This window comes from Zalophus californianus, chromosome 8 (assembly GCF_009762305.2).
Source record: "Zalophus californianus isolate mZalCal1 chromosome 8, mZalCal1.pri.v2, whole genome shotgun sequence".
In the NCBI taxonomy this organism is placed as follows: Eukaryota; Metazoa; Chordata; class Mammalia; order Carnivora; family Otariidae; genus Zalophus; species Zalophus californianus.
Genome location: NC_045602.1, coordinates 132,578,432 through 132,592,465, shown reverse-complemented (window position 1 = coordinate 132,592,465; position 14,034 = coordinate 132,578,432). Strand labels below are relative to the sequence as shown.

General features: G+C 43.8%; 1 protein-coding gene across 2 annotated transcripts in view; it reads right to left on the bottom strand.

Annotated features, from left to right (window-relative positions):
- Positions 1–14,034, bottom strand: part of DOK5 (docking protein 5) — a 168,965-nt gene that overhangs the window by 37,534 nt on the left and 117,397 nt on the right. The window lies entirely within an intron of this gene.

The window sequence follows — 14,034 nt, the reverse complement described above, 5'->3', positions numbered from 1 at the left end:
TCTTTCCTATGTCCTTTGTGAAGATAAGGATTCAGACATAAGAACATGGCGGCCATTACAGATACACTTAACAGTGTTGAATTTCTCCAGAATTACTTTGTCTACATGATCAGCCTGTCACTCCAAACCATGGATTATGCAATTTAGTCAAGAATCTAGAAGATAATCAGGAGCTCAGAAAGCACTGGGAAATTCACTGATGCCTGCATATAACAAGTATGTATCAAGGCAGAGTGAAATAAGAAGCAAATCTGGATTCCAGATTGCCTGGCTGGGGTTGTCCCCTTGCCAGCTTTGTGAGCTCGTACATGTTAGCCTCTCTACACCTGCATTTCTATTTGTAAAATAAATAGAACGACAGTAACCATCACATAAATGTCCTGAAAGTGTTAGACAGGATTTGTGAGTACACAAAGGAAATCTTCACGTCCATTATTCCACTGGTAGGTAAGCTCCGTGTAGACGAGATTTGTTCCTAATTTATTCATAGTTCCTCAACCAGTGCCTACAACACGGCTTGCCCTATATCTGGCGCTCAATAAAGAACTGTAGAATGGCTTGTGAAATAGCAGGTGGTGCTAGGCAAAGGTATAACGAAGAACTTGACCCCGGCTTCCTTGAGGAAGTTTTATTTAAATTGAGGTTTCACGGAGCCACCCTGGGGAGGGCGGGGCTCTGGCAGAGAAGGCAGGAAGAACAGTCCGGCAAGGAACTGCGCACAGAATGCCTTGAGGTGGGACAAAGTTGAGTGACCCAGCACACCAGGGAGACAGTGGCAGGAGGGACAGCCTATGCTCCTGGAGCTCCTGGGGCTTCACTCTGCAAAGTTGCCACCTGAGGGCAACAGTTCCCAGAGGCACGAAAGCCCAACTTTGGAAACGGTTCCCTCTCTTTGCCAATGACATTTCACACCAACATCCTGTATGAAAAAAATACTAATGGGATTGCAATTATGAAAACCAAAATAAATGACCTCATGGCAGACAGTATTAAGAAGCGAACTTAAGAGATCAGAATCCAAGTCAATTCTACATTGCCTCACCGTCAAGATGTATTTTGTGCATGGGCATGTGTGTGCGTCTCTGTGTGTTTAGAATTTTTGGACACTGTGATAAGCAGGATGTATCTTATACTCAACATGTGTATTTATGGTAATCTTTTCTTCTCTCCACCCCTGCAAAGCGGTTATTAAGTCAATGTTACATTTCACATTTACAATTATGTAATATCTGAAAGAATACGGTACTTGTCAGACAAACATAAGGCAAATCATAAGAACGGCAGCAAGAGATGTAAAGGTAAAGACGTGGGATATTTCTTCCTGGAGTTTACAATTTACTTGGCTAAATAAGATCTATATAAGTGAATCAGTTGAGACTAACATCATGGTACGATGAGCCTTAGTGGTCAGAGGAGCAGCTGATAAGCAAAGTATAGTTGGGGAAAGGGGTGGGTGTCGATGTTACATAGTAACAGAGAAAATCAGGGTGCCAAAAACTTGAGAGAAATCGATCAGAAGCATCTCGCAGAACAGACACAAAATTAGGAGCAAAGCATTGCAGAACGGTGACATTGATTTGTCCGTGAAAGTGAGGTGAACAAATGGAGTGTGACCCCTTTTCCCCCTGTGGCTACAGCGGGCCAGAGACACTATGGTAAGAAAAACAGACACACAAACATACAGAACGAAGTAAAGAGGCTTAACCACACGGGATCTGGTGGCTCCAGCTTGAAGAAAAATCTGGGAAAAGGTCTGTTAGGAGCTTGTAACTTAGAACAGGGGCTCTCTACACTCGCATATCCGCAATATCGTATGGCCAGATCATTCTTGGCTGTGAGAACTGTCCCGTGTGTTGTAGGATGTTGAGCAGCATCTCCGGTGTCTACCCACTGGCTGCCAGTAGTATCCTCAAGTTGTGACAATCCAAATTCTCTCTGGACATTGATAAATGTCCCCAAGGTGGCAAAATGTCCCCAGCTGAGAACCACTGAAATAGACCAAACACAAGAGGTCGAGGGAGCACCAAACTTATGGGTGAGCGGTAGAGAGGTTGTACACATAAGGCAGCTTCTGGGTTCAGGGGAGCTGTTTCTTCGCCAGACGGTATTCAGGTTGAAGCAGAGAGTACACCCGCCACCTGTGGTCTGTGTGGTCTTGCCCATTCCAGTCACTGGTGCCACAGCCTAGTGGATCTCAGCTTGAGATGAGGTGGTAGGTGACTCTGCCAAGTGCGTGTGCGTGTGCGTGTGCGTGTGTGTTGGCTGGAGACCAGGCAATCTAGGCTGCCTGCTAATGGGATGACTGTCCTGTCCTTTCCTGAGACCAGTGGGGTGAGAAAGAGAAATCAGTGTAAGACCCTACATGATGCATCACTGTCCTGCTCAGGCCGCCAAGGATGGGGCAGCTCTGGGGAATGTCAGTCATTCTTGTACAACTTTTGGTCGTCAAATCTTTGTGCTGCCTATTTAATACTTTTAAAATCAACTCGGGTTTCTCCTCCCTTAAACAAATGTAGTGTCCCTGAGCCACCAAATCAATAATCATAATCCAGTATGCTCCGCCATACATTGAAGGCAGACGTGAAAAGGAATGCAATGAAAACAAAACATGTTATTGAACTCTGTCTAGGTCCTCTTGTCAAAGATCTGAACGGGACGTGTGCTCACTTGTTAGTAACACAGGCAAATTAGAAAAGTGTTAGAAGATGTGTTTTAGATGTGCCAGCACCCCACTGAAATGTTTTTTCTATAATTTAATCAAAAGGATCAAAAAGGTAATTGGGAAGAAAAAGACTTCATTGCTGTGCGAGTCACATTCATTTAATGTTATGCCTCTATCACTAAAATCACCCCACATTTGGGGAAATGTGGGGTGTGCTTCTGGAGCCCTCCTCGAGGTGGGGTGGGAGAGAGGTAGGGGAGACAGAAAGTCTCCTCCAGTTCCCGCATATGCTGCAATCTTGGTCAAGTATCCTGACCTCTCCAAGTTTCCACGGCCTCATATCCCAAATGTGAGTAATAAGATCACCCAAACCTCTGAGGTTACTGGGAAATTATATTTTATCTTTAGCAAAGGATCTTGCATCAAGGTAAGCACTGAATTGGGATTTGTTGTTGTTATTCTAACCCTTTAAAATGTCAAAGCCAATGAGGACGCGGTCCTCAGGGAAAACTTGAGGAGGGAGGCACAACTGCATTTTTGCCTGGAAGGAAATGCGGGAGACCACATCCCAGAACAGTGGGGAAGCAAGCAAAAGATGCCTGGTGGTGGAAGGTGTGTGGCTGGGGAAGAAAGTCTATGTTTGAGGCTCATGAGCTATGAGAACAGAATAATGCAAACAGTTCTCTGAGAATGGAAATATGAATTCAGGAATAGGATTCTCCCATTAAGAAAACCAGCAGCTTTCACTAAATAAAAACTACAATGCAAATGACTGGGGGTTTTGTTTCTCCAGCCCCAGTGAAGTAGTATACTGTGTCTGTTCCGGAGTGTTAGCAACAACTTAAATAAAGCTCATCAGAACCATGAGAGACGATGGACTCTGAGAAACAAACTGAGGGTTCTAGAGGGGAGGGGGGTGGGGGATGGGTTAGCCTGGTGATGGGTATTAAAGAGGGCACGTTCTGCGTGGAGCACTGGGTGTTATGCACAAACAATGAATCATGGAAGACTACATCAAAAACTAATGATGTAATGTATGGTGATTAACATAACATAATAAAATAAAATTAAAAAAAAAAAGCTCATCAGCCCAGTGAGCGAGGTGAAGATAAGGTCCCAATTTGGAGGGTGCACTGATTGTCACATGCTGTCCTTTCTCCCGTGTCTTCACTATCGGTGTCACCAGACTTCCTAATGGTTCCCTTAAATGTGCACATTATCACTTTTGAGATTTAAATTCTAACCCCATGTGTATGGACTTGAGAGTTTATGAAAACAAAACTAAGCTAAACTATCCCCGAAGTCATAAAACATGGCTCGTGTAAGAGACAGTGCTAATTTATTAATTATATCTGTTCTTAATCACGTAATAGGTAAAGTCAAAGAAACATCCCCTTTTCCCCCTTTTGCTTCCCCATGCCCTGACCTAGATCTAGGGTGGCATTTGCCCCTCATTCTTCATGCTGTAGCGAAGGGAAGTGCCTTTCACAATTTCTAAACTCAAACACCACGTGTAGTGTGACTTTCCTCATCCCCAGGAGAATGAAAAGTCGGGTTAGCACCAGAGGGAAACTGCTGAACAAGCCTTGAAGTTAATATGCCCGAAACTGAAGTCCGATCATCCCCACACTGCCCCTCTTCCCTCACCCTGGAGTTCCTCCGCAGTTTGAGCTACTCCTGGAGGATCCTGACTCCTCTCTCTCCCAACTCATGTCCAGCCAGTCAGTATGTCCTTTTGGCTTTAGCTTCAAAAGATGTCAGTATCCAAACACTTAAGCCTACGTTCATTGTCACCAACGTCCTTGTAGCCATTCTTGTCCTCACTGTGAGCACTACAACACCTTCCTAATTGGTTTTAGCCTGAGAGTCTAGTTAAAAAAAAAAAAGTGAGACCATGTCACTTCTTTGCTTACCACTTCCTATGTAGTAAAGAATTTAATCTTGTCCAAAAAATCTTGTCTAGCCTTGGCGTTAGCAATTACCTGGGAGATCATTTTTGTTTCCCTTATTCTGCCCCAGTCATGCCAGCCCAAGTGCCCGCCAACGGATGAAATGCATAAAGAAAATGTGGCACATATGTGTGTGTCTGTGTGTGTGTGTATCACACACACACACACACACACACACACACACACACACACTGTAATATTAGCCATAAAAAAGAAGTAAAGCCTGCTATTTGTAACGCCATGGATTATTGTTAGTGCGGAAGGTCTCGGGGACTCTTTCTTTGAACCTTGCAGTGACCCACCTCTACCTGCCACCCCCAGTAGCACCCCAACTAAGCCTAAAGTCAAATTCTTTACAGTGGTCTTCAAGCCCCACACAGCCTGACCCTGTTGCATCTCTACCTTTACATACGTTGCTCCCCCCTCCCTTATTCTGCCCCAGTCATGCCAGCCCATTGGCTCTTCTTTGCACACTCTGCACATACCCCCCCACCGGCACCTTTTCCCCACCTCCTTCTTCTGGCTGCAATGCTCCCCCCCCGATTTTTCCTAGAGTCTTTGTCAGGCATCACTGACTTGGCAAAGCCAGTCCCACTCACCCTATTTAAAATTGCACTCCCTCCTGTGGCACTTTCTATTGCATGACTTTAGTTTTTGCTGTCGACTTACACAATCTAATATCTCTTTTACTTTTTAAAATGTCTGTTATTGTCTATATCCCCTTTCCTCTACAGAATAAATTTCAAAAGGGCAGAACACTTGTATGTTTCATTCACCTCTACATCCACAGTTAGGGTTAGGGAAATAGTAACAATGGGATTTAGGGTGCAGTTTTGGGTCATGTGCTGTCAGTTGACCTGGAGGCTGGATCAGCCAGGTGCACAATCAATGAATCAGTCAAACATGCATGTAATGAAACCCCCCAAAAAACTCTCAACTGTGGCTGGGGCGGGTCCCCTGGTTGACAATACTCTACGTGCACCATCAGATGCTGATATGAGGACACTACATTGTGCCGACTCCACAGGGAGAGGACACAGAAGCTCTATGCCTGGTACTTCCCTGGATTCTGCCCCGTGTACTTCTTCCCTTGGCTGATGTTTAGTTACTCTGTATCCTTCGCTGTTAGAAGCTTTAACCAGGAGATGTCAGTAAGCTCTGAATCATTCTAGCAAATTATGAAACCTTTAGTGGTTGTGGGAACCCCTCAACTTGGTGTCAGAAGTGTGGAAGGTCTCAGAGACTCTTTCTTCGAACCTTGCAGTGACCCACCTCTACCTGCCACCCCCAGTAGCACCCCAACTAAGACTAAAGCCAAATTCTTTACAGTGGTCTTCAAGCCCCACACAGCCTGACCCTGTTGCATCTCTACCTTTACATACGTTGCTCCCCCCTCCCTTATTCTGCCCCAGTCATGCCAGCCCATTGGCTCTTCTTTGCACACTCTGCATATACGCCCCCCCACCGGCACCTTTTCCCCACCTCCTTCTTCTGGCTGTAATGCTCTCCCCCCGATTCCTCCTAGAGTTTTTGTCAGGCATCACTGACTTGGCAAAGCCAGTCCCACTCACCCTATTTAAAATTGCACTCCCTCTTGCAGCACTTTCTATTGAATGATTTTAGTTTTTGCTGTGGATTTATACAATCTAACATCTCTTTTACTTTTTAAAATGTCTATTATTGTCTATATCCCCTTTCCTCTAGGGAATTAATTTCAAAAGGGCAGAACACTTGTATGTTTCATTCACTGCTACATCTACAGTGCTTGGAACTGCACTAGGCTCTTAGGGTGCACTCAGCAAACATTTGATATAAGAAGGAAATGACTCATTTTTACTAGACCCTTCTAGAATGTGAGGTACCATCACATATAAAGTGGTCACATACACTAGTGGATCATCGCCTGTGGGGAGATGGTTGCACCATACAAATGGCCAACAGGTTCATGAAAATACATCCAGCATCACTAATCATCAGGGAAATCAAAACCACAATAGGATATCACCTCACACCTGTTAGAACAGCTAACATGAAAAAAGAGAAGAGATAACAAGTATTGGAGAGCATGTGGAGAAAAGGAAATACTTGTGCACTGTTGGCAGGAATATAAATTGGTACAGCCACATGGAAAACCGTATGGAGGCTGTTCAAAAAAACTAAAAATAGAACTGCCATATGATCCAGCTATTCTACTTCTGAGTATATATTCAAAGAAAATGAAATCACCATCTCAAAGAAATATGTGCACCCCATGTTCACTGCAGCATTATTTACAATAGCCAAGACATGGAAACAGCCAAGTGCCCACCAATGGATGAAATGCATAAAGAAAATGTGGCATACACACACACACACACACACACACACACACACACACACACACACACACACACACACACACACACACTGTAATATTAGCCATAAAAAAGAAGCAAATCCTGCTATTGGTAACACCATGGATAGACCTCGAGGGCATTACGCTAAGTGAAATAAGTCAGACAGAGAAAGACAAATACCATATGATCTCACTTGTATGTGGAATATAAAAAAGCCAAACTCACAAAATCAGACAGTAGAATGGTGGTACCAAGGACTGGAGGGTGGGGAAAATGAGATGAGCACAGGGCGCAAACTTCCAGTTCGAAGGTAAGTTCTGGGGATCTAAGGTACAGCATTGTGACTATGGTGAAAAATACTGTAGGGGCGCCTGGGTGGCTCAGTCGTGAAGCGTCTGCTTCGGCTCGGGTCATGATCCCGGGGTCCTGGGATCGAGCCCCGCATCGGGCTCCCTGCTGAGCGGGGAGCCTGCTTCTCCCTCTCCCACTCCCCCTGCTTGTGTTCCCTCTCTCACTGCGTCTCTCTCTGTCAAATAAATAAATAAATAAAAATCTAAAAAAAAATACTGTATTATATACTTCAAAGTTGCTTAAGAGAGTAGAACTTAAATGTTCTCAACCACACACGCAAAAAAGGTAATTATGTGGGGTAGTGAAGGTGTTAACTAAACTCACTGTGGTAATCATTTTGCAATATACACATTGTACACTTTAAACTTAAACAATGTTATAAGTCAATGCTACATCAAGAAAGCTAGAAAAATAAATAAATAAAATAAAAAATGTACATAAAAAGTTTTCTTAAAAATGATGGCCACAAGACAGGATGTACTGACGAGAGGTTTTTCCCAAAGGTCATGAGAAAGTCATCCTTTCCTTTAGGAATTTCACATGTTAAAATCACAACAAGGAGGTAGAAGGGACCTGGCTAAGCTACTTATGTATGATGTGGCCTTGCCTTGTCTGTGTCCACACCCTCACACCTAGCACAGATCTCTTGAAGATGATTACTAAAAAGCTGAGTCCATAGAGTAGAAAGGAGAGCTCTCTCTTCTCTTTCACACCTGCCTCCATTAGAGGAACATTTATAATACGGGTGCATTACCTTTATAATTAAAATTACTCTTGAGATAAATGCTAAAGGGGAATAAAAGGCCACATAAATGGCACAACTGTAGTTGGCATTTTCTTGCAAAAGAAAAGAATCACACTTCTAAGCAAGTCCGCATGTGAGATCCAGCACATGTTTATGCCAATTTCTCTGCTCAACATGGCAGGAAGAATGGAGTACTTTTTGTTTGTCAATTTGCTTCCCATCATTTAATAAGAATGGGTTTATGTTTCCTAAAATATTCAGGAATGAGAGATTACTAAGTAGCTTAGAATCAAGAGGAGAAATAGAGAATATTCAACAATTTATGTTAGAAGAGTGGTCCTGTAAACTCATCAATTACAGGGGGAAGCAAACAAACAAACAAAACCAAAAAACTTTTCACAAATTTGTGCACTCCCTTTAAGAAAAATAATTTGTACATGCAATGTCGATTTTCACATATACTTGGCATACCTAAAAGTTTCTTTTAAAATGATGTCAAAAGCAAAACAGAGACTCTCTCTGGCTGGTAAAGAGAAGCACTCATGCATGGTAATTATTCAGTACCTTCTGCCAAATGTCACCTGAGCTTCTTTCATTCCTGCAGGTGCTAAACCCAGGGTATTAATTTAAATCAGTCAGGAGGTAAGGCAGAGCCTGACACTGGAGCATGCTAACTCAGCAGCCAGCTATAAAATTAACAGGGGGTACTTACTGGACACCTGCCACCTTTCTTTAAACTATCATATTTCAAGAATAGTTCCAAGGGAGATGTTGACGCAGTTAGAACCTCATGTCAGTTGGATCTTCCCTTAAAAAAAATCAGAGCCCCTGCCACCCTGATGTAGTTCACTGAAGTTTCAGGGCTTCCAAGTGGAAAGAAACAAACAAAAGACCAGAAAAACCTCAAAGTAAGCAATATGTCTCTCAGCCCACCAGATAAACTAACAGTTCTTGGTCTACAGGGGCAAGGAGTGGCAATTAATCGTGCAACTGCACTTTATTAAAAAGCTTACACTTCAACTCTGGATTTCTTCAAGGGAAAAAAAAAACAGATATGATCTGATTTGCTTCTACTGGGTGGAGAGGGGGAGAAACAACATCTAGAAGACTCTAATGACCTATGATCTTGATACTACTGTCCAGGAGAGACGAACAATCCTGGCTCTATGCACCTGTACTTCTAAAAGAATAGGAGGTTCCAGGAACTAAGAAAATTCGTACATTAGCACACATCCAAATGGTTTTAGGGTGCTCTGGTGATGTAAGAACGCTTTCTCTTCCCTAGCTCCATAGAAGTTAGTGAAGAACTAGGCTCACCTAGTGGAATATGACATTTAGCCTTCCTAGATATCTGCAGCGTTTGGAAGTAAGAAGACCGGAGTGTGACTCCTGAATCCACCACTTACTAGTCTAATGTCTCTGGACCAGTCATCCAGGTCTCCAAGTATCCTTTTAAGATGAGAATGATAATATTTCCTGCAGTGAATGACTTAAATGAGACCATGCATGCAAAATGCTTAGTATAGTGACCTTCACGTAGTAACAGCTCCATAAATATCAGTGATTATTTTCAATGGCTGGCATGCCTGCTGGAACAGAGTTTTGCAACTGGATAATTGGACCAGATACCTATTTGTCGTGGGAGGTGGTTCTGTGTAGTGTATGTTTAGCAGTATCTCTGGCCCCTCTACCCACTAGACGCCAACGGCATCCCTGTCCAATTGTGACAATTGAAAATGGCTCCAGACATTGCCAAATGTTCCCTGGGACAAACACATCCCTGGTTGAGAACCACTGTTCTGTTTCTCTGCACCATTATGAGTGTGCGGCTAATTACAGTCCAATAGCTGCTTCACCCTATTTGCTTTGAGCAATTATTAAATGCTGTATTGGACACATTCTGTTAGATTTTCTTTCGTGTTAAACCTTACATCCAACCCTCTTCAATGGCATTGGTACCCTCTTCCTGCTTTGGGAGAACCACCCCACTGTATTTGTACCCTGTGTGCCTTGTGTAAAGTCCTCAGTATAGTACTTGACCCCTAGCGAATGTGATGGTCAATATGTGGTAGGAATTTCTCTCTCTTCTATTGGCTGACAGTGTGAGAAGATCCCAAAGCTCTTGGAAGCCACCGCGCGGAGCCAGAGCAAAGCTCTCCTAGAAGAAACAGGACTGAGAGATGAAACCTATGGTCATTTAGACTCTGAATCAAGTCAAGTCTGATGCCATCTCTACCTCCTTGACCCTCGGTTTATGTGAGCCAATGAATTTCTTTCCTGTTGTGTTGGTTTGGTTGATATGACTGTCTACTACATGCCAGGCATTATGGCAGGTTTTTGTGTAGGTGCCTTCTTTAATATTCATGGCAATATTTTGAGGTACAGAGTGTCTTGTAGCCATTTTACAGGTGGCCAATGGAGCTTAGAGAGTTAGGTCATTCCCTCAAGGTCCAAAGCCAGTATGGGTAGAGCTGCAATCTCATTTCATTTCCTCCACAGTGCCCATCCAGTTTATTACACATGCCCCGGTGTCAGTCTTGGTGAGGTAGAGTGGGCCCACTGAGCAGGAATAACACTCAGTCTCAACTCTAAACAGAGGCTGAGAGTGAGCAGAACTTTATCCAAAGTTTTTGGGGGAGATTCCTTGTGTTCTGGAGGGCAATACAGCAAAATCTTTGCAGATGCATGTTGGATGCATGAAAACTATTTGCCTAACTCCTCTTCATTTATTGACATGAGACAGGGAGAAAATTGTATTAGTTAATATGAAACTGCTTTGTTTTGAACACATTCAAAAATAGCCAAGGAAAAAAATTATCTTCACTAATAAAGCAAGGCAGATATGAAACCTTCATGCTTGGGGGAACACAAATGAACTTGTTATCCTGAGCATCTTGATGGCAACTATAAAAATTCATCTTTATTTGCGTTTCAGGAAAAATGTAAAATAGTAATCTTACCTTGAGTTTAACACTGTCTGTATCCTGCAAAATCAAGTCCTACTCCAAAAGTAATCATAATAATATCGAAGACAGTACTAAGGGCAAGCCCAGCACCCTTCCAGATTATCTGCATGCATCATCACTGCTGTTATCCACAACAATCCTGCAAGGAAGTTATGACTTGGATAAACTTACAAGGAAAGTTAAACCCTTTGTTCAAGGTCAACCGCTAATAAAGAACAAACATTAGAAACTAAGGCCTCTCTGACTCCTGAATCAGTGCTTCTTCCACCCCACCATGCTGTCTGAGAAATGAACAAGATCCAAAGAGCACTTTCCCGACACCTTCCCTTCTGCGGACTCACTCTCCAGTTAGCACCAGCCCCACAAACTTGATCACTGAATAAGAACAGAGTTCAGAAGTAAGGTGTTCTAAGTCCCTACAATATTTGCGACACAACACTGTGGGGTGTGGGTTGGAGGTATTGCAGTAATCTAACAGCTGCAGATCTTGGAGAAAGTACCCTAAAGGTCAGACCATACAAAGAACAAAGTCATGGGCGGGGGGGGGGGGGGGGGGGGGCAGAGGAAGATGGCGGAGGAGTAGGAGACCTGGATTTCGTCTGCTCTCAGGAATTCAGCTGGATAGGGATCAAACCATTCTGAACACCTACGAACTCAACAGGAGATTGAAGAAGAGAGTAGCAACAACTCTCTGAACAGAAAAGCGACCACTTACTGGAAGGTAGGACGTGCGGAGAAGTGAATCCGAGGCGATATTCGGGAGGATAGACGGCGGGGGAGGGGGCCTCCGTCGGCCGCTTCTGGCAAGTGCTAGAGCCGCGGAGCACAAAATCGGACCTTTTAGAAGTCAGCTCCGCTGAGGGACGTCACTGCAGTGGCTAAGCGGGGGGTGGAACCCTCGCGGGACAGTGTGGTCCAGGACTCTCGGGGTCACAGAAAGACCAGGGGTGCCTGAGTGCGGCAGAGCTCCCAGGGATCGGAGCGGGGAAGCCGGCTGCAGAGACGGAGCCGAGGCGCGGGCTCTCAGCTCGGGGTGGCCATAACCTGTGATCCGCGGCCCAGTCGGGCCACTGCTCCTCCAGCAGGGACCCAACAAGCGGCAGAGCCGGGGAGACTCACCATCCTCCCCCGGGAAGAGCGGCGCGGGAGCGCACCGCAGGGATCTGCTGGGTTTGGAGACTCCACACGGGGTCGGGTGCCAGAGATAGAAACGCTGGGTCACAGGCCGGGTGAGCACGGAGTGCGGCCGGAGACCGGGGAGACGGGAGTGACTGCTTTTCTCCGGGGGCGCACTGAGGAGCGGGGCCCCGAGATCTCGGCTCCTCCGGGCAGAGACTGGGAGGCCGCCATTTTCACTGTCATCCTCCAAAGCTGAACCGAGAGCTTGCAGGGAACAAAAGCTCCTGAGAGCAAACCCAAGCAGCTTGCTTAGCCCGGACCAACAAGGTTGGGGCAATTCCGCCTCCGGCATAGACATTCGGGAACCACAGCAACAGGCCCCTCCCCCAGAAGATCAGCAGGAACAGCCAGCAAGCCAAGACCAAGTTTACCGATCAAGGAGAACGGGAGAACTCCAGCGCTAGGGGAATACTGCACATAGAATTCATGGCTTTTTTACCATGATTCATTAGTCTTTCAAAGTTAATTTTTTTTACTTTTTTTTTGAATTTTTCTTTTTCCCTTTTTCAACCAACATCTTATCAATCCCTTTTTAAAAAAAAAATTTATTTTTCATTTTTAGAGTCGTATTCTATCCCTTCATAGTAGTTACCCTTATTTTTGGCATATATATATAAGTTGTTCTCTCTTTAAAATTTTGAGATACAGTTTCTTCTAACAGATCAAAATATACCCGAAATCTCTAGTGTATGGCTTTGTTCTAGTCTCCTGGCTGATCACATTCTCTCCCCCTTTTCTTTTCTTTCTTTTTTTTAAATCCTCTTCTTTCTTTTTTCATACACCTTCTTCTCAATTCTTTTTAAAAATTTTTTATAATTTTCGTCTTTACAGTCATATTCCATCCCTTCATCATATCAACCCTTCCTTATTTTGTACATATATAAGTCTTTCTTTCTTTAAAATTTTAGGCACTTTCTTCTAACAGACCAAAATATGCCCAAGAGCTAGTGTGTGGCACTGATCTATGCACCAGCCTGATCATATATGATCATATTCTGTTTTTTTTGTTTTGTTCTGTTTTTGTTTGTTTTTATATTTTCTCTTTCTTTTTTCCTACTTTCCCTTTCTTTTCCCCTGGTTTCAGGTCTTTTCTGATTTGTTTAGAGTATATTTTCTGGGGACGTTGTTAACCTGTTAGCATTTTGTTCTCTTATTCATCTATTCTCCTCTGGACAAAATGACAGGATGAAAAAAATCACCTCAACAAAAAGAACAAGAGGTAGTACTGTCTGCCAGGAACCTACTCAATACAGATATTAGTGCGATGTTGGACTTAGAGTTCAGAATCATGATTTCATTTTATTTTATTTTTTTAAAGATTTTATTTATTTGAGAGAGAGAGAATGAGAGAGAGAGAAAGCACATGAAAGGGGGGAGGGTGAGAGGAAGAGCAGACTCCCTGCCGAGCAGGGAGCCCGATGCAGGACTCGATCCAGGGACTGCAGGATCATGACCTGAGCCGAAGGCAGTCGCTTAACCAGCTGAGCCACCCAGGTGCCTTGGAATCATGATTTTAGAGATACTAGCTGGGCTTGAAAAAAGCATGGAAGTTATTAGAGAAACCTTTTCTGGAGAAATAAAAGAACTACAATCTAACCAAGTCAAAATCAAAAAGGCTATTAATGAGGTGCAATCAAAAATGGGGGCACTAACTGCTAGGATAAATGAGACAGAAGAGAGAATCAGTGATACAGAAGACCAAATGATGGAAAATAAAGAAGCTGAGAAAAAGAGAGATAAACAACTACTGGATCACGAGGGCAGAATTTGAGAGATAAGCGATACCATAAGACAAAACAACATTAGAATAACTGGGATCCCAGAAGAAGAAGAAAGAAAGAGAGGG